This window comes from Rhodnius prolixus, unplaced genomic scaffold (genome assembly GCF_049639745.1).
Source record: "Rhodnius prolixus isolate KJV_2025 unplaced genomic scaffold, Rpr scaffold_3, whole genome shotgun sequence".
NCBI lineage: Eukaryota > Metazoa > Arthropoda > Insecta > Hemiptera > Reduviidae > Rhodnius > Rhodnius prolixus.
Window position 1 is genome coordinate 46403194 of NW_027411603.1, and position 23605 is coordinate 46426798.

A 23605-nucleotide genomic window follows, 5' to 3' on the forward strand; every position below is an offset into this window, starting at 1 on the left:
GCTTCTTACTTTCAGGACTTAGTTAAACAAAAGAAAGCGTTTAAGGAATTTAAAAAGTTCTTTAACCGTTCATTCATCATTAAGGTTTCAGAGTTATTATTAGGTATTGTGAACGGGCTTTATACTTAGCGTAATCAGACTGAAAGGCTGCAATAAATTAAGCTAAATGAAATTCAGTTCTGTGCTTAAACTTAACTTAAGACAGAGAATGGAAAATGGAACTCCAAGTTTACTTTCTAGAACTGGGACCTTATAGGAGGGGATTACAATTTATGCAGATGTTCGGCTGGAATGAAAGATGTACTTTTTCAGCATACATTTAGAAAGATTGGCCGACAACAGGAACTCAAGCTTGGGTGTTTTCCTGTCGTTTAGATTGGCATGATGTATTTTTTCTTTTTTCTATTTACTGACCAAAATAGTTCCTTCAATATTTACCGTTCGGTCATCGAACTAGAACAGGATCTCGAATTCGTTTTTTTATGCTTTGTAGCTCTTTGAATTTTGGTTTTGCTCTCCGTTTATTTGCAATTTTACATTATAATAAATTGGCATATGTGTGTATACACTATACAGGATGTATAATACATGACACTTAGTTTGTTCAGCGCCACAACCGGGAGGTTTGCAAGAAAACCAGCTAACGCTGGCACTTTCTAGGCTGTAGGAAGAGGTTAGGAAGTGAAGAGTTGTTAGGGGCACGCGTGAAGGATTATAAGTAGTGTCTGGATAAAGATTGGATTCGAGAGAATTTTGGTATTGGGTGCCGCATTGAGATAGGGACTTTAAGGTCATGATGGAAGTTACGATTGGAGACATAGTAAGATGAGTCTGTGGTAGAGCCCCACAATTTTGCTCCAATAAGTCCATTTCGATCTGAGCAATGTACTGTATCGTAAGAGTTAGTGATCAAAGGTAGCAAAACTTACACTTCCTTGGCAATAAGTGAAAAGAAAAACAGAACTCGAACTTAGGGACTACTTACGAGGTGTGGCTATTAAATAACATTTAATTATTTAATTTTAAATTTATACATAATTAGTTATTATCACCTTCAGTATACACCCCTCCCCTATCCCTATAACGCTCCATGCTAATTTACCATTATTCGAAACCGTGCTGGAAGTCTTTTACTGTGAGCTCCTGCTTGACGCGTGCCGCTTTTTCTTTCACAGCTTCAACGGACTGAAATCGTGTTCCTTTTAATGCAAATTTGACTTTGGGGGAACAGATAAAAGTCACATGGGGCCAGGTCAGGCGAATAAAGCAGATGGCCTAAAACTGGGATGTAGTACTTGGCTAGAAACGCCTTGACAGACAATGTAGTGTGAGCCGGCGCGTTGTCTTGATGGAGAACCTATGACTTGTTCTTCCACAAATCGGGTCGTTTTTCCCTTACTCTTTCGCGGAGTTGAGCGAACACCTCACGGTAGTAATGTTGATTAATTATAATCGATATTTTCATTCGTTTTGGACGTGGAAGGGCGACCCGGGCGGTCATCATCTCCGACGTCTTCTCAGTCATCTTGGGAACGCTTGAACCACTCAAAAACTTGCGCTCGTGATAAACATTCATCGCCATAAACTTCTTTTAATAAAAGATAAGTTTCAGTAGCGGTTTTACCCAGTTTCATGTGAAATTTCACCATAATTCGTTGCTCTACTACATGTGTAGTATCATGTTTTCGGCAAAACGAAACTAACACCTCTTACTCAAATGACGGTTCCGGTCAGACAGATTTCTCTACAAACACGTGAGACGCTGCAATCGAAGAAGAAAGCTTTACGCTGCACAGCTGTCGGTCGTTGCTTATGAAGATATATAAATTAAAATCTTATTTAATTTCTAATAAGAGGAAAAAGGGCCAATCTCCAGACAACATCCAGAAGAGTCCCTGCGGTGTACTTTAGCGGGAATGTGGGCCAATTCTGTCAGAACTCATTCTTCTTCCCAGTTTGCCCACGCACTTCCTGCTGGTGTTGTCAACTCGACGTTAACAGGCGCTCATCTCTTACTTCCGGCTTTTGTTTTAATCAATCAAAACCAAGTCACACACAAAAATGTACAACTCTCCAAAATCTTAGGTGAAATAAATACTCCCACCTGATCTTCACGTCTTCTGCATCAATCATAGTTACAATGAACTTTTAGCCATCAGTGTTGACCAAAACTTTGTGCAGAAAGAAATGGCACGTCAATTGGTTCAATTTTTAATAAGTTTTAGATAAGTACAGAACCTTTACGCCATTATAGGAATTTGCCCTTAACTAAAATTAGTGTTAACTATAGATAAGGTTGATGCCTCGAAAAGAAGATTTAAGTAGCTATTAATTTATTGGCACTAGCGGAATATAGGGATTAGATTAGGAAGGATGAAGGGCTAAATATGATAAAAGATAATATTACTGACTAAGAGTTTAATGGCTAGCATTAACACTAACTTAGGAACGAGCGAAACAATAACTAACTTAGGGTAAACTAAATGACGAGTAGAATCCAGATGCTGGCTCTTAGATTTTTTCAATTTTTTTTAAGAGCATCTTGCAACCCAGACGCCCAGAGTTAGACAGTGTTGTCTATAAGGAGAAAACATTATCTGGAGGCTGGGCACCGAAATGAAGCTCCGGACGTCAAAATATTTAGTGTGTTTTACGTTGAGAGGCAACCCCAATGGTAGGTGCTCAAATAGATTTAGTGAACAGTGGTACCCTTAAAATATGTTTACATTTCCTGTACTTCCACTTTGTCCGAAAGAATATGTGTACCAAATTTAGTAAAAAGTTTTGCTTAAATCTTGGCCCAATACGATCCACCATGTTCCTCTTAGAAGACCAGAACCTCCGTAAACCACATTTATCAGTAACACTGGCATAAGCCAGCATAAAGCAACCATTACAAACAGGGCATCTATCCCATTAACACAGCATGTCCGTCGACTACATTTAGCGACAAAGTGATGAACGTGGCGTTACATTAAAGAGAATTGAACTGTTCAGCGTTACGTTTATTTGGTTAGCAAAGAGAATGATTTAGAACGCTGCCAAAGAGCTTACAGCAAGAGATTATTGGCACAAGTCGACCATTATCTCTGTAAACATTCCATCTACTTCTGTCAGTGAACAGATCTATTTGTCTTCTCCATCTGACAAACTAACTCCTTGCCTTGAATTTTCACCTATTTACTATCTTCATTACTACAGTAATTATATATGCTATTTTCGACAAAGTTTACTGGAGCGTTTATATGTGTGCGCTATCAATTTAAACTTTATAAATTAAACTTAATCTTAACTTGTAAAATTTAGCTTTCCCTTTAAAATATATTTTCTCACAAAAATTGCTTCTAATTTTCTCTTCGAACTGTGGGGTTCAACCAAACGCTCAAATCTGCAAAGGATCCAGTCCTTGTAATCTAAAATTCTTCGCTCTATAGTAAACGCTCCTTTCTACGTCACCAATCAAACTATTCACACAGACTTGAACATTCCTTTCGTCACACAAGTTGCAAAAACACGTTACAGAAAATTCCATCTTAACATTCAATCACATCACAATCCACTTGTGCAACATCTATCTTCAAGAACATTTCCAGACACTTCTAGAACAGTCTTAAAAGACAGGTGGCCTCGCGATCTCCTCCCTGATGAAGAGAGTCAGTAGAATGTAGAATGTTTGTGGAGTGTTACCGCTGGGTAACTTCTCCACTCTGATATGTGAATGATATTTATTGTTATCATTGTTGCTTATAACGCAAAATGCGGTGATTGTTACTAAATAAATAATTAAAAAAAAAAAAAAAAAAAATTCTCTAAAATCGTATTTAAATTTCATACACTAAACTTGAAGTTGAATAAATTCCCTGGAGGATTCGTTCTGGAGAGAGGGGAGTGCTCGGCCCTCCAGCTGTGTTTGGTGAGTGGGTTTCGAAATGAGGATAGAACTTCATTGTATTGTAAGGTTTTACAATCGCGGCATTTGATGGAAATGTATAATTAGTTAACCTTGAGATCTCTATTAAAAGAATGTCTTGTGAGTAACCAGATAAAATCGCGTAATTTTATTATTGTGTCATGGAGAAGGGGAACCCTTTTTCTATAACTTATTAAACTGAACCCTTTTATAAAACTAAAATTATCAAAATTTAAAAAAAAAGAATAATAAAGCAATTAAAAGAAAATTAGAAAAACAATGGCATAAAGTGATTGGCATGAGAGTGACGTAGAAGAAAATTGCCAACAGAAGTGAAAAAGAATCTGGGAAGAAGAAAGGCCAGGACAGGCGATAAGGGCCGAGCAGGGACTATTAAGTTATTGATGCCATTCCCTTGAAGGCAGATTGCCCTTTAGTTCAGGGTATAAAAATGGGTTTGCTTGCTGTAAGCTTGATTGAAAGGTTGTTTACAATCAAATGCTATTCAACGGGCCCTCATCACATCTTTGGGGGTCCCTTTTTTTCCTCTCCAGTCTTTAGTCAACCATTTGGAAGTCACTCATCCCTAGCATTTTTCTTTCCAGTCTAAAAAAAAAATCATCATAATGAAATTAAAAATTAATGTAGCAAAAAACAGGGCTTTGTATTTTTTTTTACATTCTCAGTTCTATGTAATATCGTTAAGTGCTGAGTCAGTAGTCGAATATTAGGAAAACATTTTAGCTTTGTGTTTGTAAACAGATGTTTCTTGAAGCATCAGTTTGAAGTCATGTACGAGCCGAGGGGTGAACGTATTCTCTACAGAGAGCAACAAGAGAGATTTTGTAATTTCTCATTGTTTTTATTACCCTATATCTAGTCTTCAGCAAACGGAAGTCTAAGGGCAATTCTTATTGAATAGTTTGACGATGGAAATGGTTGGGTAGTTGCATCAATTCCTATAGGTAAGTGTCTTTTCTGTCACCACAGAAAATAACAAGTACGAATTTACTTCGATTGTCCTGTTGTTCGATTGTTTTGCGCTATGAAACCTTTAAAACTCTGAGACCTAAGGAGATAGTAGCGCAAAAAGAACTAGTAGGGAAAGTCCTCAACCTCTTTAGGAGCGGAAGGTTTGCTTACTAGAACTAAGAAGGGGCTGGCACAATAAGCCTCTTGTGGTTGCGGTACCGTGGGGCGTTGATCTCGTCACATCTACTATTCTAATTCTGATCTAATTCCACTTCCAAGGTTTACGGTGAGGGCTAACAAAATTTTGGGAAATCTAGATTTTTTTTCCTTTCCTTCAAAAGGAACTTGCAGGAGTTTTGCTGGAAACTAAATCATCAAGGACGTTCTTGAGCGTAAAAGATAAAAAAAAAAAAACGGAAGGGGAACTAGGCCAGTTCAAATAGGCGGCAAATTTTTTTAAGAATATCTCAAAAAAGTTAAAAATGCACTCAGCAAGGCTCCCGTCTGTCTTTGTCTCCATTCAAACTCTATATTTAGGATTTTTTAATTTTTTTTAAAAAGTTCCTACTGAATGTTTCAGTGATTACTAACAGACAAATCTTCGAAACTGACTCATGATTAGCCCATAAATGGACGTTAGCAATACAACTACGCTGCATAGCCTAATCCACTCGAACCTTTATCGCATCCAATCCAAAATCTTAGGTACCCTAGACAACGCTCCTTAAATACTTAACAATAGCCTTAAAATTCCTTTCGTCTCTGTTATCACCAAATCCCTTCACCTTAAATTCCATTCCTACCTATCCTCTTACATGAATCCTTTAGTCCAAGCCTCTTTTCAATCTTCACTTTCCCTGGATAATCCTCCACAACGTTTGCAGCATCAGTGGCCTCGCGTTCAGCTGCAAATGTAGCGTTGAACCTCCTGCTACATAATGACTGCCATCGCTTGATGACCGTCGTTCAGGCCATCACAGTGTTGTTGGCTTCCAGCCAATCAGCGAACTGCCTTATGGACTATTACAAGTCATCTGCTTTTTCTTGTTGCATTTATTTCTTGTGGCAGCAGTAAAAATCCGAATAAAGTTAAGTGCAATAAAATATATATTAATGTTGTTACTTCAGAGATGAATATTGTAATCCAGGGTATTATTGTGTAGGGATGGGTTATATTGTAGTTAGAATAGGTTGCTATCAGCCCTTTCAAAGGGCCAACAGTTAAAGGGCCTGAATGAGTTATCACTTCGGTGTAAGTAATAATTCACGCAGGATTCATTGCAAGTGCAGTGCACTGTGACGCCTCTAACAATACTGCTTTATAGTTTAATGCGTGCTAATTAATTTCTAGAGACACTATGAATGCTTTGTGATTTTGTACGAAACGTTGGCCCAGGGTATCTTGTTATTTATTGAGGTTTATCGTGTTTAGTGTTTATAGTAACAGAGGATTGTTTCCGTACTTTATACTGTTATTATTATTATTATTATTGCCCATCACCGGACAGTGAGCTGTAAGAATCTTCTAGAAAGAGAAAATTTAAGGGACCAGCAGCTGGATTCGAACCCATGATCTCCGCGTTGGTATATACAGTACACGCTTACCACTGAGTTAATCCCTTGCCTTATTAGCCCTTATATTTAGTTAATGATTGTAATAAAGAACTAATTTAATAAAAAAACAAATTATTAGATAAAAAATATTTCATGTACATTTATAATGCAACCACGCATTTCATTGTATATTATTTAAAACTAAAAAATTTTTTTTTTGTTTCAGGTAAGTGACCGATCGTAATGGCAGTGCTTACAATATACTATAGTGCTTCTACAGAAAGTAAGATATTTATTTTAAAGATTAATCTAAGTATTTCCTCCAAAAGCCCTTCAAAAAGTATAACGCTACTTTGTCTTACTAGAATTCTCAAGTTCTATCCCCTTTTCACCTATCTAAACTATCTTACTCATATCTTTCTTATTTGGCTTTTATGGGTTATTTGGATATTATGGGTTTTATGGGTTAGGTACCCCCAAGTTAGGGGAAGGTAGATGTAGAAAGTTAAAACTATTAAGTTAATGGGAAAAGGATGAAAACTAAAAGAAAACTTTTGAGGGCGGTAGTTGGTAATTACCCAAATAACCCAAATAGTAACCAATAACACCCATAAAACCACCATTTCACTAAATAAATTTTGTTGGGTTTAACCAATCCTTATAGGTACTTAACTTTTAAAAACTGTTAAGTTTTTATTAAGGAGATTTTTACTTAAAAGTAGTTGAGTTCAATACTATACGTCTTTTAATAGTGTCTTTTTGGGGGGGGGGGGGAAATCACGATAGACTAGACACTTCCTGACACAGCCAATAAATTTAAAATTTGGAATTTCGTTTACGTATTTTGTTTTTTTTTGGGGGGGGGGGGTTTGTAAGGTGCGCAACAACAAGGGTCCTTTGCACCTAAACTATACTGTAGAATAGACACTTTACTACACCTAGTCAATCTGATCGAAACAAACCTAACGGTTGGCCTAACTCCTATTTCCTTCTAACCTAACTAACTAATGTTGGGGTGGAGTACTCGATATTCCTCGCACCCCATAGAGATCTAACCTAAATTTTAAAAAACCTAATTACACAAAATTTGTATATACACTCATCCTAATAATTACATTCATCCTAATAAATACAATCATCCTAATAAATACAATCATCCTAATAAATACAATCATCCTAATAAATACATTCATCCTAATAGTTTTTGTTTTAGTTATAATTAATGTTAAGTCCAAAAAATCCTCCAAATTTCGTTGAAATATCCATCCAAAGAAAAGTCCAACCGCTCTTGTCACCAAGATGTACCCTTTATTCCACTTTTCTCTGGAAAATTCTTCAAATTAAAGTTTTAGAACAGATTATGTTTTAGTGAGAATTCCAAGTTTAAAGAAACTCCTAGAGGTTACTGTTGAGAAAATCTCGAAAAACTGAAAGATTTTCTTCTTTTTTTTTTTTAATGAAATGGCATTTCTGGTTATCTGATTTTATCCGATAGTGGCATCTAAAACTGGTAACAGATCAGGTTATGCTGACTATACTCCACAGATAGGACAGACCGGCAGACCTATACCGTCCACCACCTTTAAATAACCTATTTTTAGGACCTCAGGAGACGTAAAATCAAATGTTTCCTGTGAAAACCTGCAATCGGAAGTTGGAAATGGTCGTCATATTTCCCTGTTACCATGGTGCAGTAAGGGAAAGCAACAGAAAAAAGAAATTAATTATTGGAAAAACTCAATTAACCATATATTTTTCTTCAATTACTTAAAATAATACTTAAAAAAATTTGAAGTTGAACTGTAGAGAGAGAAAGATGGGCGGAGAACGTTAAAGTGATGAACTCCTTCACAAAAGGAGGAAGATAAAACTTCTAGATTGGAAGTAAAATGAAGATTTATATAGATCTGCACAAAGTACAAAGGGAATGAATGAGAATTGAGTTAGAACTTGGAAATGATGATGTTCTCTCTTTGAGTAAGCACGAGCAGAATATTCCCCTCTTTTTTTCTCTCCTGTTAATGCTTCCAAAGGATATTTTAACAACAGGATAGAAAGTAATTTGGTAGGATCCTATAAAATATAACCTTAGGCTGGAACTTTTTTTTTTAAACCAAAATTGGGACTTCCAATTCTTTCCTCAATTTCTTAGAAAAATTTCCTTGGGCGGGGGTTGTCCAAGACCTTTTTGAAGACTGATGAAGGTTAATTCAATTAGTTATATTTTTTCCCAACGCCCAGTGCATCCCATTACAACTTAACGCGTGCTGAAAGTCGATAATCGAGCTAGTGAAAGCCTTATATTCCAAAAAGTGATTGTAGTTTGATCGGCTTCCAGGTATATATCGATTTTATTCTAAATGCGATGACATTATCAATTGAAATTTGATGCCTTGCATGATTAAGATGGCTGTGCAATATGAAACCTCCCTGGTAATTTACGTTAATTTTGAATTAGGAAAGTGGGAATCAGGTTTAGCTATAAATTTTTAATTTAGTGCTAGAAATGACTTCTATAAAATTTAAGATAAATCCTGGGGATAGAATTAACAACTTGGGTGACGCTACTAGCTCCTTCAAAAAAGGGGATTTTCCAATTTGGACTTCAGATAAACACGGAAAAAACCAAGTACATGCTAATAAAATTTACGTATAAAGTTAGAACGATTTCCAAAACTATAAAAACACAACTAAGAACAATTAAAAATTTGTTGTTTTCAAACTAAAATTATAATTACTAAAACTTGTTAGAACATGTTGAAATAGTTATTTAGGATGACCTGGATAGTGTTAAATTATAAGAGAGAGTTTCTATTGTCTGTAATTTCATTGTAAAGTAAAAAAAAAAAAAATTCGACATTCTCGGGCAGATTGTATTTACCGGGACAAAGCGGTTGTAAAGAGGGGACAGAGGATAGCAGACTGTGAGGCGATACCGCCCTAATGGAATGCTTGCGGGAATCGAAAACGAAGAAGCATATATTCTGTATAGCCCACACTTGTTTCATATATATATATATATATATATATTACAAAGTGCTATTACCTCACGCTTCTTGCACAAGCGCCGAGATAAATAACATGGCAGTATGAAATACATACAATTCTGGACCAACTCTAATACTTCGCTATCCCGCCGCTCTTGACTAAACTCTAATATGTACTGCACTCCAAATAATATAATATGGAGCGGTATAGTTGCTGGAATATTTGTTAAGTATTAAATAACGTATTTAATTAAATACCTTCTGTGTAACTTAATTTCAATTCTCTGAGAGCTTTGACCATTGAATTTCCAATCTATCTGAACCACATAAAGATTAGCTGCCTCGACGAACGCCATTATGTGGGCCCCCTTACCCGACTCCAAAGGGTTAAGGAGTGGTGGCTCACCACCACTGGGCTGAGACAGGCGAAGGAGTTCATCAGAGGCTATTCGCCGAGGCTGACCGCAGAATTAATCCGTCAAGGCCGTGGGGCTATAAGGATAATTGTAGGCCTGTTAACTGGCCACTGCAGGCTCAGAAAACACATGCATCACATGGGCCTGACAGATGATAGCCTTTGTAGGTTCCGTCAGGAAGAAGAGGAAACGGCACTGCACGTGTTGTGTCAGTGTGTGGAGATTGTATGGCTAAGGATGTTACTTCTCGGGGAGGAAAAACCAAGGCTGGTGAGCTATACCTACAGGAGCCACTCTCCAGAATTAAGAGTCTGATTAAGTGGACGGGCCTGGAGGGTGAGCTCTAAAGACGGGGAGCCACAATAGATCCATGGGGGTCGCGGTGGCGTAGGCCTTGAGGCCGCCCTAATTTAATCTAATCTAATCCAATCTATCCGACTCCAAGCTACTTGGACAAACGATCCAAATTGATTCTAACGAACAGAAAGAAACTCTACACAGCCCTGTTAGCCCCAATCTGGACATTCGAACTTGAACTCGTACAGCTAAGCGTTCCAGGCGCTTAACCGTATCCAATCCCTACAATCGAAAATCGTACGGATTATCGTTAATGCTTCTTTCAACGCCAGCAGTCAAACTATTCACAGTGTCCTGAAAAATCCCTTTTGTTCTTGATCTAGCTAAAATCCTGTTATGCTTGAAATTTCATTCCAAACTCGACCCGCCCATATACTGTTTCAAACTAATCTTCCCTCGACTCCTTCCCCGAAGGACTGAAGCATCAATGGCCTCGCGATTGACTGATCGAACGCATGAAAGAAAAGGACCACCTTCGAATTCACTGCATCGGCATCAAATTATTTCAGTTTATTTTGTTTATATATTATTACACGCAATTATATTTACTGGTTGCCAACATGTAGTTGTAAATTAAATGAAGTGAGTTTAGGAAAAAAAATGACGTGTGACCATCAATAATAATAATAATACTTGAAATCAGTAATAAGTAGCAGTAATTGCCTATTTTTCAGGCGAGCTTTACCTCCAACTACCAAATTAGGTGAAAGTGGACGGAAGCGACTAGCAAACATACTCGTACTTTACTGTGAATTTCTTTTTATTTACCACGAAATAAAATCCAAGGCCTAAGACCGGGGAATCGAACCCAGTACCACAATACATACTAGCTTTACAGGTCTCGCCTCTAACCTCTCGGCTACCGTGGCGCCTAAATCAGTAATAATGGTAGGATATCGGTCGAGTTCAGGACAGAAGAAGTGTGTCTCAGGGTGTAAGTGCTAATCGGACATTTTTGGTAAACCTAGTAGAACTGGTTACAGATTATTTGCAGTAACATTCGTGCTGCTGGCGAGTGTAGTGTGAGAAGAAAACATAAGTGAAGTCGAATTCCCTACATTAAACTGATTTATCTACCTCTGAAGGTGATTGAATATCTGAAAATTGGTGAAGAAATACTATTCACATGCTGGCTACTAAGAATAGTATTCTCAAGTAGAGCTCACTGTACCAAGAAAATGAAAATTGAATTTCTTTTTTAAAAAGAAGAAACCCTAATTAATATCACTAGACAATTGTAACTAAAGAAAAGTGAGAAAAACAATGAAAAACTAAGGAAAACAAAAGAGCCTGAGGGAGAAAGAGTATACTGCGGGAAGAAGCTACGAGATAACATCCATTTCCATTGTGGAGATAAATTGAATCAGAGAAATTGAGATCACTAACATTATTTCTGGATATTATTTTACCCTTGCGAGCTTTCATGATACAAGATTTTGTGGTTACATTCTTAGAGAATAGAATTAGGTTGCGGTTGAAAAGCCTGACAAAGCAAACTATATTGTAACGAAGTTGACCTGGGCGGAGAAGAAAGGCCTAGATTGTTCTAGAGGTTGAACGACCAAAGTCAGTAACAGGCCGCCACTGCATAAACAAAAGGGGCGGTATCTACTTGTGGCAGAAAAGAAAGGCCTAGATTGTTCTAGAGGTTGAACGACCAAAGTCAGTAACAGGCCGCCACTGCATAAACAAAAGGGGCGGTATCTACTTGTGGCAGAAAAGAAAGGCCTAGATTGTTCTAGGGGTTAAGCGACTAAAGCCGGTAACAGGCCACCACTGTGTAGACAAAAGGGCCGGTCTTTATTGAACTAGAAAGGAAAGGGCTAGATTGTTCAAGGAGTTAGTGACCTGTGTAAAAGCCAGCTAAGAGAAAGGCCTCAGTTGGGGTGGTGGCATATGTGTTTCCCAGCCTGTGATTGACAGGTGAGAGGGAGACAGACGGAGTTGGAGAGAGACGGAGAATGGGAGGAGGCGGCTCACAGCTGAGGTGGTGGCAGTATGTTTTCTCCAGCCAATGAACATCAGGAGGGCGTGGAAACTTATGCTCAGAGAGTTGGAGGAGGGCAGTCCCAGTTGGAGGGAGGCACGCAGTTAAAAGGAGGCAGACACAGCTGGAGAAGTCAGTTTTCAATTAAGTTTTCAATCAAGTTTTAATCGAGTTTTAAGGAGTTCTAAGAGTTTTACAGTCTTGTAGTTTGGAGTTAGTCTTGGAGAGTCAGTGTTGCGGAGTGCTTCAGTGGTAGCTAGTTGGGCAATTAGTCAGTTGATGAGTAGAGTTGTGTTAGTGTAGCTGAGACTAGTGCAATTCGGTGCAGTGCGGACCAGTGGTCAGTCGGGGAACAGTTTTGTGGCGTTACGAAGTGAGTAAGTAACAGTAAACTGTTGTGACTGTTGTAAATGGTGACTGTAATGAATAGCGTTAGTTGCTTGTAAATGTTAATGTGAGTAATGTTAACGTGTTAATAAATCAGGTTATTACTTACAACTTTAGCGAGTTTTATTAGTTAATCAAACCCATATTATTTAATAACTAGTGGCAGGCATTAGTTGTGTAAGTAAAGTTTTTATTTTGGGAAAAACTTTACAATATAATGAAAATATAATATTTTCGGGGATATATTTGTTTCTTAGTGGTATAGGTTTGTTTCTTCATTTTTTTGGTCGTCAGCTGGTTTCAGGGCGTTCACTCTTCGCTGGTTGGTAGTCTGGCTAAAAATGGCCGACTAAGGTCCGGTACATTGAGGTAGCTTAGTGATTAGCTGATTCCTACGCGGAGATCATGGGTTCGAATCCAGTTGCTGATCCTTAGACTCACTGCCCATCTAAAAGGCCTATTGCTACTTAAGAGTTAATGTTTGTTCATAAAATTTAGGCGCCTAAGAAATTTGTAAGCAGAATAGTTTGTGGATTTGCTCAAAAACAACTAGTTACTCACATTAACAATAGCTGCAGATCAAATTAATAAAATTTGTTAACAAAGTTTTCTGTAACAAACACTTTGACATTAATTGTACTAATTGTCATAGTGCAAGTTTCCAAATCAAAGGTACATTTCAAGGTTCTAAAAAGCAAAACGCAGCTGATAATTTATCACCTGTTAATAACGCCGAACATAATTAAACTGGTCTAATTATAGAATTCTCTTTTCTCTTAATATGCACTAATTGATTGCATCTTCAGTGGACTGTAAATATTCGTATTGCTTCCAAATGATAATTAGAAGAAAATTTATTAAACTGGTCTATGTTTCCGTCAAACAGTTCGAGGTCAAAAGTTGAAAAGGCCAAAGCAATATCTGTTTATGGATGACAAGCAAACAATGAGTTTTAGTGATCGATAATTTTGTAATGATTTTGTGCGGGATGCGCACCTTTGAAGGGATGCAATTAGCTTTGTTAATTGGCTAATTAAGAAAACCTGGTGTGAAAATTTACACGATTTTCTATTAACTTGGATTTTTTTTTTTTTTTGTTTTATATATATTATTGTATGTTCGCGGAAGTAAAGTGGTATTTTGAAGGAAGTAGGACGTTAGACGGATGTTATGTTCAAGTTCGAACGAAACTCTTTGACGGTTCGCTACAAAATTGCACAATATGTTAAAACAACTCGAAAAAGCGATTCTGTATAGAGATGCACTTCTAGTAAGCTGTTCTTCACCCACCTTAGAATTTCGGCAACACATTCGTATTCATAAATAATATACAGCTGTTTGATTAATTCAAAATCACTACGCATGCGTGTTACGATAGATAAAAGTCAAAGTCCGGAACAACTTATTTTATTTTAAGCTTTTTATTTCAGCGGATGTGAAATTTTTTTAAATTAGCGATCTGGCCTTTTTTAGTGTAACTCATTAACCTAGCCCTAGTAAATCTAAGAGACCCACAGCCCAAACAATAATTTACAGTTTTCTTTCATTACATTTTACTGTTTATGAACGTCGATTATGGATCGTTCTAAATATCTATTTTTTAGACACTTCTCAGCTATAAAATCTGCCAATAATCATTAATAGCAACCCTAAATAATGTAGACTTAATGTATAAAAGAGTAAAATTGTAGGTGACAAAATAATAAATTGTCTTTAAATCGGACAATAATTAAAGAGGAAGGAAGTATTTCTTTAGTTTAACCTCTGAAAGCCTCCTAAAGAGCGCATTATTTAGTCATCTAAAATTGGAAAATTTTATCTAATTACACTCTTTAAAATGTCAACTCTTAAAAGACATCGCGTCAAAATTTCTTCTCAAAAAATTAGGTTAGTAAGTAAAACGTTCAAATAAAGAATTTTTGGATAGAAGTAGGTTTAGTTAAAAATAGATAAATTTAAATTTATTAATAATTATTAGCAAACGCCTTTCAATAAACAAAAACTACGTAAAAATCTGTTGAAATTATTTTCTATAATCTGTAGTCAGACGTTAAGCCACACGTCCTCAAATAATAGGGGATTACTTTAAATTCTCTTTCCCGTAATTTTAAATAATGAAATTTAGAATTTGTGCCCAAAAAGAAAATGTTAAAAAGAACGAATTTAATAAGAAAAAGAAGCTACTTTTGTGTGCAAGCCAGATCGTACACTTATTAAAGCAAAGTTTTCTGTTAAAAAAGAAAGCTTGAAACTTAAATTTATTGTTTGCTGGCGATGTCTTCCTCTGAAGGGGAGGAAATTTCAATGTTTCAGGGTCTAACCTAGTGGACTAAGTCCATGGATATTTATAAGTTATGCAAGTATTGTATTTCCATATTGGGAGTGGAAATAAGTTGATAATTTTAGATGAAGAAGTTGTTGGCTGAAGCAAAGTGTAAAGCAGAAGTCTGTTAAAGGATGACAGATAAAGTATAAAGTAAACTACTTTATAAATTGCATTAGCAAAGAAATGATATTTCTTTACAAAGAGGGGGAAAAAAAGCATTTCAAACTCGAGAATACTTGATTTGACAACTTAAGCGAAAAGTATAGTACGAGTATACAAGATGTAGTAGGAATCAGTACGTGTGCCAACCCTCTTAACATGCGTACAGAATTTAGTCATAAACCGTGAGTGACAGACAGACAGTTCCGCTCTGCCCCTCATTTCCGTCTCTTAACACAACTCTCATTGCGTACTAACGCACACGCACAAAATAGACCATAATGGCTGGATCAATTTTAGGTAAGAGCTGATTAGCGCGCTTTGCATAAAACCATAATTTTTTTTTTTTAATTTTTAGAGACATGTCGTGGTTACGAAGAGTGGCTTTGTAAGTGGCAGATTCTCAGTTCGTATTCCGTGCGTTAGCTACTTTTTATTTGATAGAAAAAGTACTTGATTGAGCTCGATTTAGCCCTTTACCCTTGATCTACTACATCAAGCTACGATCACTATTTCCAAACTTTACTAGTAAAAATAATTATGAATTTAAAAACTTAATTTTAATGTAATTAATTGTAACTTAATTGTAATTGAACATGAGTAACATATACATGAATTTATGTAACATAATAATTACGGTGGAAAGAGATAGCAGAGAAAATGTGAAGATAGAATTAGAGGTAGATGAACGTCAGCGTCTGTCTGACGGCCCGTGAACAATATGTACAAAGCGTTTTGTGCATCAACTTTAGGGAGCACACCGCCAGCCTCGTTGTCATCCTGCCTTTGTCCTGGCTTAGCCCTAACTGAAAGATCCTTAATTTATCCTAACAATATTGGAATTCACCAGCTGACTGGTTCAAAACTTTCTGGAATGAATTCTCTCCCAAGACCGAAATTTTTCAAGACATATTTTTGGTTTTTTGCCTCTTTTTGCCATTGGCTTCCGCCATACAGCCAGCATCGTCTAGGTGCTTATCACTAGAATATCACTCACTCTCCATTCTTACCTACAAATACATTCGATTCATCCATTCATCCCTCTACTATATACAACTATTTACATATACTACTACTAATGGATGGCTCAGTACTCTATATTCCTGCCATCCTTATAGCTTAACCTAAATTAAAATCACCGTAATCCTTCTCTAATCATTTTCTTCCATTCATTTTAATCGGCTATAATTTTTAAATACATTCATATTTCATTGCTAGCTCTGCTACAGATTTAAGCCCATAGATGTTGCTGGAGAATATTATGTCTTCTTAGCGAAATGGTGCATCTAAATACTTGTATATGACGTCAAACATTCGTTTCCTTTCTACTACATAAAGTGGGACATATCATTATTATATGTTTGAAATCCTCCTCCTCATCGCAATCTACGCAAAGAGGAGAGAGGACCTTTTGTTGATCCTGTGAAGATACGATCCGCACACCGCGTGGTTCGCTCTCAGCCTGCTTATTGTCGTAACAATCCATTTATTAGTGACAGTTCCCTTAAACCATGGTTGTCTATATACGTATAAGTCGTACATTGTTGTCTTTAAATCTTGAAATTTCAAAATCTGTTTTTAATTAATACTAACATATAGCTTGCAAAATGAGGAATCAAGAAATGTTTGGGTTATGAGAAGTAAGTAATATAGAAAAGAAGTAGGAAATCTATTTTAAAAAACAGCTGTAAACATGTTTTTGTGGAGCCAATCAAGTTGGACTGATTTTTTTAATAAAATAAAGTAATAATAAAAGCCACAGAAATCACCAAAAGAATTTATTAATAATATTGTAACAAATTCAATTAAAATTTTATTGTAATTTCCACGTACACCATTACTTGTTTACAATAAGAAAATTCCATATGGTTAAAAACTTAATAAAAATGGCATCGTTAGAAAATTATCTGACAACAATTCGGAAATATCTGTTTTAATTTAACAAAAGTCCAACATTTTGCAAATATTGTTTAATAATTATCAATGTAATACACAATGTTTTATTATTATTACCCGTTTTTGGTTGGCCATTGATGTGATCGTATTCTGCGCAGATATAGTTAAAAGGAACTAGATGTGGTTAACAGATTGACCAATAGGAAGACTGATTCGAGGAGGAAAGACAAAGGTGTCTGATAATTGGCTGAAAAAAAAACTTACTAACTTACTGAATAGGTCTCACTGAACCGCCAATCAGCATTTTAGATTGCCTACAGCCCACCAAGCTCATCCATGCGGACTTATGCAGAGAAGCTGTCCATTTCTGAAAGCTACATTGTCATGGGTGACAATGACAAAGCCAACAGCGGGTTTGGGTCCACTCAAAAGAGGGACGAGGCGCCTAATTTGGCCTAACTTCACTTCCAAATTCCCCCAAAACGCTCATCTGTCCTGGCACCCATTACATCATTGCTCGACTTCCTCCCTAGACACCTAGAACATTCCAGCTGAATATCACGGTGAAGACAGGAGAATCTTGAAGGTCCTCTCTCCTCTTTGCGTACTAGCTGAGTCACTCAACACCCGCTCATCTGATATACATCAAAGATCTGTCCATTTCAATCGAAGAGACCTATTCGCTCCAGACCTTCCATCTATCCTGAAACCATCCGTCTAAGACCTGAATTAATTACCAGGGATCAGACCTGTTTCCCCATTTGGCCAGACCTCCCTTGAACGCTAACGCTATAAGAATGACCAGCGACAAAACCTCCAAAACTAATTGAATCATCTTCGTACAATTTACCCCATACTTATTTCACAGTTGAATTTCCTCGAAGTAAAGTTACTCGAGTCCTGGAAAAGCTGTTTCCCGGCCCCCCCCCAACTACTTCGCAGCCTGTTACTTACTTGGAGACTTTCCTTCTAACTTGAAAACTTGAAAATTATCATCGCTTTCTACTTTTTCTTATTTAAATAAAATTTTCTCATTTCCTTTTTCTGTTTTCCTTCAAAAAGTGGAAGTTGTGCTGTCGTTTTTCTTTTTTTTTCCTTGCTTCCTCTCTACCGAGAGAGTGACAAATTTTGTGTGAGTCTGTCTGTTCTGTTCTGTGGTTAGCACAGTCAGAAAACAGAGAATCGCAAATGGTTGAATTTTTGATAATTCACCGTACATTTTACGAAAATGCTACTTTATTAATTTGCATCTAGGAATAATTAAATAAGTAATGTGCACATAACTGCGAGTAAAAGTAGTGTTTTTACTTGATATAAAATATGCTTTCAAATTTTAATTTAAAAAAATAAAATAGCTTACTAAAATGACGTAAGCCCGCAATTATTTATTTATTTTTAAATAATTCAAACTTTACCTAAAATTAGATACATGAAATTATGAATTGAATGATCCCATTACAAAGAAAGTACCAATTAGAACAGTTTTTGAAAATGCCTTTCTTGCTCATTTGTTGCTAATGTTTTCTGGAAACTATTAGATCTGGGTTGTTGCAAAAAAATTACAGTTTTAAAGGAGGATTTGTCCTATATTATAAAGAAAATTTGGGAATTTTATCTTTTGTAGAAAAAGAGAAAAAAATTGTTAAAGTTGGGTGTTTTTCAACGTTACGCTTTTTCGTGCAGTTTTTTTTTGACGATCAACCCTTACACAAATGCCCTGGGGCAGTTTTAATTCGATTATTATAATCTTGCACTTTATTGTTTATTATTAAAGAGACTGCGTTTACGTATAATTAGTATTGAGTTTTATACCTCACTTTTTTATGGCAAGAGTTACCTCAACTATTTTTTATAAACGAATTAATCAAAGATTTTTAACATGATACTCATATATTTTTGTAACTTTGAACTGTCAACAAATTTCCGTTTGCCTTAATAAATTATTGTGCTTATTGTCATTTTTCTTTCTCGAAACAAAATATAAAGATTGAGCTTTTTGTCATTTTTGGTTTTTCTCTAAAAACTACTTTTCCAGAACTCACGTATTTTCCATACCGCTATCTGTGAAAACTTGATAAAGAAAATTGAGACCAGGACCATCGTTGTTGTAATAAGGGAAAGGTAATAAATGTTTATACTTTCAAATAACGATAATACTGTGTTTCATTAGCACTAATTTTATTTAAATCGTTATTGCATTGTTCTAACTACAATAAACTCTTGCTCAGAAGATTAATATAACGACTGTTTCTAGTAGGCAGTGGCTCCCCAAAGGGAGGGTGTCAGAGGCACTTAGGCTTCATGGGGATATTTCGCCCTGGTTTTCCCCTACTATCAGCCCTATCCCTTTTAACGAATTAAGTAGCACAGCCCTATTCACTTCGCCTTAACAATGGTTGGTGAATACGTGAATTATTGTCAGTGTTAAATTAGTAACATCAGCACATAATTAACTATACTTTTTATTATTATTATCATGATTTTCGTATCTGCAAAAAATAATGTAATAAGGTAAAGTGATAATACAATAAACTGTTCACAATAATATACTTAGATTCTTGAGTTTTGGTAATTCGGACCGTATTTGGTAGTCATGGCAATAAAAATCATCCCAATTTGAGAACAAATTTGCGCCTGCAGAGCCTGGTACGTTATCAGCAAAGAATTTTGGGTTCAAATGATTAGAAACGGTAGATATTGGAATGAGTGGCTGATCATAGCCAATTTATTTCGGGTCCTTTCCAAATCGGTTTCAAAAGTGAGTTCTACTTATATACTTTATAGGTTGTTGTTGAACAAACAACTTTTAAAAAATAAGAAATTTTGAATCTTCTATTCATCTTAGCATTAATAAATCTAAATTCTTTTATATCTAACAGAATACAGGACAAAGTATTCGAACAGGAAACGAGTACTTCTCACGTACAAAAGTAGTCATATCCTCAGTTTATTCACTTAACCATTCAGTAATTGTCTGAACGATTGTCTTAAAAGAGGGGACGACATTTCTTTCACGATTTAGTTTTTATTGTCGCCAAATTATGCATTCATAAAGACTTCGTACAATTAGGACATTAATAAAGGAATAAAAGAATTTTATTTTTTATTTCTCTCCAGTTATTCAACAAACTAGAAATGATTAGGGACATAGAATATGACTAGAGAGTGGATTAGTAATCTAATGGAGAGGTGTAAGCACGGACTATATCTTAATAACTATTATCACTAAAACATTGTGGCTTATGTCAGAGATAGAGCTAACTTTTCTCTGCGATTCTCTAAAGGATTCATTTAAATCGAAACTGTACGAATAGAAATATAGAGGTTTGAAATTTGAACCATTTGCAAAACCTCCAAAATGTAACCTTCCATATCTTAATAACTATTATCACCAGAACATTGCGGTTTAAGTCAGTAATAGAGCTAACTTTTCTCTATAATTCTGTAAAGGATTCATTTAAATCGGAACAGTACGAAGAGAGATATAGAGGTTTGAAATTTGAACGATTTGAACCAAATTTTTATTCTTTTATATCTTCTTTTTATTATTATTAATTTATTTATTGCTTTGAGGTACTTTAGGTCTTACAAGCAAGGAGTTGTGATTTAAGGAAAAATTAAAATATATATATATACAATACTCAAATTATCTCATAAAAAGAAAAACTAAAGAAATATTAAACTTCTAATTAAATAAAAAATAAAAACAGAAGAAGAAACATACAAGCAATATATAACGATATCAGCTGTTCACCTTGTTGAGATAACCTTTTGGAAGATAACCATATAGGAGCTTCCTTGCAGTAGTGATACGTTAACTTAAACATGATTTTCTTTTATTAAAACAGTTGATAGTATATAAGAATATATTGTTCAGTTGGGATTCATTTTCAATATTTATTAAGTCTACCACCTGCACGGCCCTTGCTATGAACATGAACATTGCAGCAGTTTGGTAGTGGCTGAATTCTCTCAAAAACTATGGGCAGTGAAAACTATCTCTATGAAACCAGCTTTTCGAGAAGCATAAGACGTCCTTCTGTAATAAACTTGCCTCTTCTCGAGTTGATAGATGATATAAGTAAGTTACTTAATTTATATTTTGATAGCCTTCTACCTAGCATCTTTCCTTCATATTATTTACAATACTTATAATAAGGGCAGCCCTTTCCAAAAATTCCCTTTCCACAGTTTACACAATTTAACTACTTATTCTTCGATATTTTGTGAAAAGGAAATGTTGTGAGCTGGTGTAATTTCTAAATTGAGGTATCCGCTTTGAAGTATTCTCAAAATTTTAATGAATGACGATGATTTTAACTGTGGTAGTACATAAGTTTTTCTTATTTGTGACTGGTTTTGGATATTTCCCTTAAATAACCGGCAAGAATTTATGGATTTCATTACTGGCAACTTGACCAAAGAATTTGTGTTATATTTTCAAATAACTAATTTCGCGAAATCATGCATACATATTCAGGTATAATCTTCATGGAAATGCGAATAGAAAATAAAGATTTATTTGCTTAGTATTCATGGAGAATAGAGCCTGGGGTGAGATGTTTTTCTTATTGACCTTTGCAAACAAAGTTTGGGATACACGATTGGATTTTTTTGTTCCAACTTTCATTCCTAGGGCAGACGTTTTCTTTCAATTTCACGCTAAGGGACTTACAAATACTATTTCTTCCTTTTGCAGTATCCCTCTCTGAGCTGCCGACTATTTCATTTTACTTTTTCTTTTTTTTTTCAAAATGTCCTTTGATCAATTCTAATCGTATTTTATATTTTGTTTTTTTGGCAAAAAGTGAGCGAACTGTTGATAATGGGATTTTCTTTTATCCCGTTGGTAGTGTGTTTTTCCAATCAGAATATAGATTACAAATCATTTCTTTCTCTTATTTAAGGAGTATTGGGTTTTCCACTTCTAATAAGTAATTTTTTTTTTAAGTAAGGAAAACTGGGTAGATGGGGGAAAAAATTGCTCTTATCTATGTCCATTGCTGCTGATCTTTACAGTAGTTAGTAAAATCACTCGCTAGATAGCAATACTAACTAGCGGGCAATAATTATTATGAACATCATAAGCATTGAAGTAATGAGGCTGTCTGTAAACTATAGCCTACTATTAGGCGAAATTTAGGCTTGAGTAGATCATCAAATTAATCTAAAGACTAGCTCACATGTATTGCTGCTGTTAACTCATCTTAGATATCAGTTATCTCCATTTTTTTGCTCTCAGCGCTATCTGTTATATTTTCTAGTCTTTGGAGAATTTATTTGATTGTTTATTGTTCGTTTAAAATTTTTGAATTCTTTAATCTCCACAAAAATTCAGTTCTAATTCTCTTTCATAGAATAAAGTATCACTTCTAGTACACTACTCACAGCGGATATTTTTCGGTGGTTTTAACTATAAATTATTATTTAAATTAGACTAATTGAACTTTTGCAGTTCGTTAAAAGAAAAAAAGGCGCCAACATTTTATTGCTCAAATTCTAATTTATAGATCAATTTAAGGCAATGCCATTATTCAACTTTGAACAGAATATAGCTGGATAGTAACTTTAGATTTCCTTCGTTATGGCACGCTTTACCCGTTTTTGGCTTTTCATAAATCATCGGCGATTTAGAAGTTAGAATTTCATTTACAAAATAACCGCTCACTCTTAGTCGGTAAGTGTAATTAGTGACAGTCAATCTATAAAGCTACTGAAATCAACTATCTGATAGTGGAGAAGAAAATTCAAAACCTGTCCAGAAATTAGGGGGAAAAAATGCATGCTGGGTACAAGTAATACAATCAATTATAGATTGATTGATTGAAAATATGCATAGCTTGGCGATTGGTTATTTATTCAGATTGGATGATTTCCAAAATTAGAACACCAAAATTTTACCAATGATTTAAAGAGATATAGTTTCTCTAACTTACCGAAAGTAGCTAATTATATTTACAGTTTAACCTAAATCACAAGAGGTTGGCATTTCAATTTTGGGATCCATTGCACGGAGTATTCATTTACAAGTAAATGAAGTCGTTGACCGTAGCATAATGAGGCCCCTAGTGATTAACTTACGTTGCGTGTGAACAATACATTTCAGCCTTTATGTAGGCCAAATGGCGGCAGTAGAATTTCCTTTTTCGTGAACTTACTTTATTTACCATGTTTTTGGGTTGAACACAATTTTTTTGTTTGTTGCTTGAATTGGTTTTTTATTTAAATTCAAAACTTTTGTTACAGATCTGTGGGGAAAGAACAGGTCCTGCACTATTTAAAGTTCTTAAAAGTAAATTTCGGATGAATGAATATCATCGTTTTATTTTATTCCTCACTTTTGTAAAGCTGATAATGCAATTGACACTTAGAAACAACTAAACTCATATGGGCTCGCCGTTAATCAATCCTTCCTCTAAAGGTAAACGTATTTGTCACTCTGCCAGGTGGAAAAACCTGTGATTAGGACCATTAAAATCATTTAGCATGATTAGGTAACATGATCGAATCCATTTTAAAGACCAATAGCCTAAAATCCTGTTCAATTTCTGCACAAAGAGAGGCGGAATTTTCACAAACTACGTCACACTACTTTGGGGGGACAGTTTTTGAATAAAGCTGGTAAAAGAGAAACGACGTTGAAGGTCTTTAAAC

General features: G+C 35.5%; 1 protein-coding gene across 9 annotated transcripts in view; it reads left to right on the top strand.

Annotated features, from left to right (window-relative positions):
• LOC141453144 (neuroglobin-like) overlaps positions 1 to 23605 on the top strand; it is a 210294-nt gene that overhangs the window by 165028 nt on the left and 21661 nt on the right. For 3 of the 9 annotated variants that reach the window (XM_074125967.1, XM_074125965.1, XM_074125966.1), the window contains exon 1: positions 20715 to 21032. The exons of 4 other annotated variants lie outside the window; for them this stretch is intronic. The gene's annotated coding sequence lies outside the window, so the exon portion shown is untranslated. Of the gene's footprint in view, positions 1 to 6662; positions 6720 to 20714; positions 21033 to 23197; positions 23373 to 23605 lie in introns of those variants that run through there. 2 more of the 9 variants (XM_074125964.1, XM_074125963.1) reach the window with 2 other exon arrangements.